Raw genomic sequence first — 3,436 nt, forward strand, 5'->3', positions numbered from 1 at the left:
TATAAAGAGAATATGCTAATGCAGTTATATTAACAGTATCTTCATACTCTAAAATCATTATTCGTGATCCGCATATGTTAGTAGCGAATAGTACATAGCAGATAATTACTGTTAATAAATTAATATCTGCCCATATGTACCACCTTAATTTGTGCTTCCTAGTAACCATCTTTCCTGTATTGAATAAAAATTAAAAATAAATAATTCCATGTGGAAGAGGAAGGAAGACAATGCTAGTGTCTCAATGGATATTGGCTTGTAAAGCACACATTGGGAAGGACCATCTATTGAATTGAAGGAAGACAATGGGAGAATGACGAATTAGGATCCTCTCTATTTCAAATGAAGTGAATAATATTCAGTTTGTTATAGTGAATAAGTATTTTTGTTCCCTCAAAAAGTGAAATGACAAAAATATACACCCATTATAACTAATTAGATATTATCCAGTTTATTTAAAATTGAGAGATCATGTTCCACGACGAATTGGAACAAAGAGAAGTCCAAGCCCAAGGTATTGTAGTTAGGTTATTGTAATTGGGTGGTCTTAATCTCTTATCTTAATACAATCCTGTTACCCTAGAAATGCCAATACTTTATACATATTTATTGTCCTAGTTTTCAAAGTTCACTTTGGAAAAGCAAACTTTGTCCTCTAATTGTCCCTTGTGTGTTATCATATATTCCCCCTTTTTAATTTAATATTTAAATGTTATTATTAACGCACTGTAAACAATAGTCTTTACTATTTTATTGAGTTGAGGATAAAGTATGATGGTTCAACCTAATCTTCACTTTAAGTATCCGAGAGGCTTTTTATATTTGCTTTTATTAGCCGAGGTTAGGGGATCGATAGATTTTGGACGTGAGTCTCTTTAACAACATATTATTCTAAATTTTCGCAAAAGCCTTGTACAATAATTTCGAGTGAAATTGTTCCTAAGATAGCTCAATCGATTAAAAATATGTTAAAATAATATTAATAATTTCAAGTGAGTTTTGGTCGTGTTTTACTGCATCAAACATGTATTTTTAAATAATATTTAAAATATAATATTTTAAAAAATTATTTAATATATTATTATATGACAGTCATATAATTTAAATGACGTGACCGTAAAAATTAATTTTTAATTTATTTTTTTAAGTATTAATATAAAAGCTAATTTTCATTAATACTTCATTAAAATAGGTAGCAATCGAATATGAATCCATTTAGGTTGCCCCAGTAGCATACTGTTGTTTTATTTATTTTATTTTAAGAAAAAATTTACTTTACCTCCTGAAGTTTCAGGAGTTTTTTAATTTGAACCCCAAAATTTAAAAATTAGAAATGTACTCCCCTAATGTTTTAAATATTTTCAATTTAAACTTTTCATTACTAATTTTCGTCAAATTTGACAGAAATTTATGAAATTACATAATTACCTTCAGGCCTTTTTTTTTTTAACTTTCATCCAATTTAACGGAAATTAGTAATGGAATGTTTAAAGTTAAATTTTTTGAAACATTTTAGGGTACATTGCCAATTTTTTAACTTTGATGTTCAAATTAAAAAATCTCTAAAACGAGAATAAAGTGGATTTTTTTTCTTCTTTTTTTCCTTTTTTTCAACCAGGTATACCGTAAAAATATTGTATTTATTTATTTTTTTTTCAAATTTTGTATTATATTTATAGGAAGAAGTGTAAAGACAGATTGTAACTGTTCCAATGACTACTTACTGAAAAGAGTTCCAATAACGCTGCACCCCGTGCACAGATCGTGCCACCATGATCGAACTGTCACATCTCTTCCCTTTTTTTCTTTTTTCTTTTTTAAAGGAAAAAATAATAATAATAATTGCAACAAAAGACTCTTGTCATTGGCAGGTTGAATTATGCGCAATTAGAGCAATTGTATAGGGCAGAATAGAAAATCAAAATCCCCCACTCTATGTAGATATCTAAATTACATAAGTCACTCAAATTTTTGGTTAATGATGCAATACCTTTGTCCTATTACTTTGCAATAAGATGGAGTAAGTGAGCGAATGGGTGGCATCACTTGCTTGGGCAAGTGCTCCGACAATCCGAACAAGTGGAGTTTGAGTTGTCTGAATACCTATCCAGCATATAGGTCTCAAACTACACTCACTTGTCGACCATAGTATTACCCATTGATCTTAATAAGCAATTTAATAAGATACGGGTGTTAGCCCGTTTAAGATTAGTACTTTAGAAAAAAGTTTTAAAATAAAGTTTTTTTTTTTTCCTAAAAAACTCCTTATGATTTTAAAAGTTATATTTCTTAATACAATCTCAAACATGAACGAGACATACTCTTTTGATTTTTATTTTATTTTTTAAGAATTTTAGTAAAGTCCAAACATCTCTCACTATTGAAGGCTCACAATTCACTAATCTCAGAAAATAATAGCATCAAATCAATTATGTTTTTTGTTTAAGCACGAATTTTGTAAGCTTGTGAATCATTGAGGACTCACGTCGTCCCTGAAGTCCAAACTGAAACAAAACAAACGTGAAGGGAATTATTTGATATGGGGGGTGTGGGACCCTGGCAATGGGGCTAGGGCCTAGGGGTCTGGCATCTCCAAGACATGTAGGGACTAGAAATGTCTAGATGACAGTAGGGTGACCCACCCCCTACCAATCACTAATCACTACATATTATGATAATAAAGACCAAAATTAACATGAATAAAAGAAGTGGTCGCAACATTAAACATCTCTGCTTCAAAAATCTTTCGGCTACATTATATAATTAACTTTACAGAAAGAAAACCAAGACAGCATCATAAATGTATGCCCCGACACCACCTTTTCCTCATGACTATTCTGAATGTTTTTTTCAACCAACACCTTGGATTTCAAACTTCAATTATCAAACTTATAAAAAAAATATTGGTCTTTATGAATTAATTATGCTACTTTTTGAGTAATCACAGCTTTATAATCGAGTTTAACAAACAACAACAACGTAGATCAAGGCGGGAATTTGTGCAAGAATCAAGGATTTTTGTAAAAGGTGGAATATAACCCATTTTACGTGTAATGCCATCATGGGACCACTTTACCAAAAGATGGGGTTCTAATAATGATTTTCTATCATTTCTTTTCTTTTCTTTTTTGCAAATAAATTTTGTTGTTTGATCTTTTTTATTAACAGTTTTAGTACAGGTTTTATTGAACAATATGAATCTACAGTCATTAGGTGTTCGAACGGTTAGTAATTTAAAAAGTTAATGCGAACGAGTAGTGTATATATAATTTATTTAGATGCATGTATGCTGTTGTTTAAGTAACTGTTAAGATTAAATCTCAAAATTGACTTACTTTTAAAAACTTTTAATAAAAGAGAGAAAATGAAGAGAGATTTTGAAATATTTAATCTTGACCGTTGATTAAACTATAACATACATGATGTTATTAAAATA

This window comes from Corylus avellana, chromosome ca9, assembly GCF_901000735.1.
Source record: "Corylus avellana chromosome ca9, CavTom2PMs-1.0".
NCBI lineage: Eukaryota > Viridiplantae > Streptophyta > Magnoliopsida > Fagales > Betulaceae > Corylus > Corylus avellana.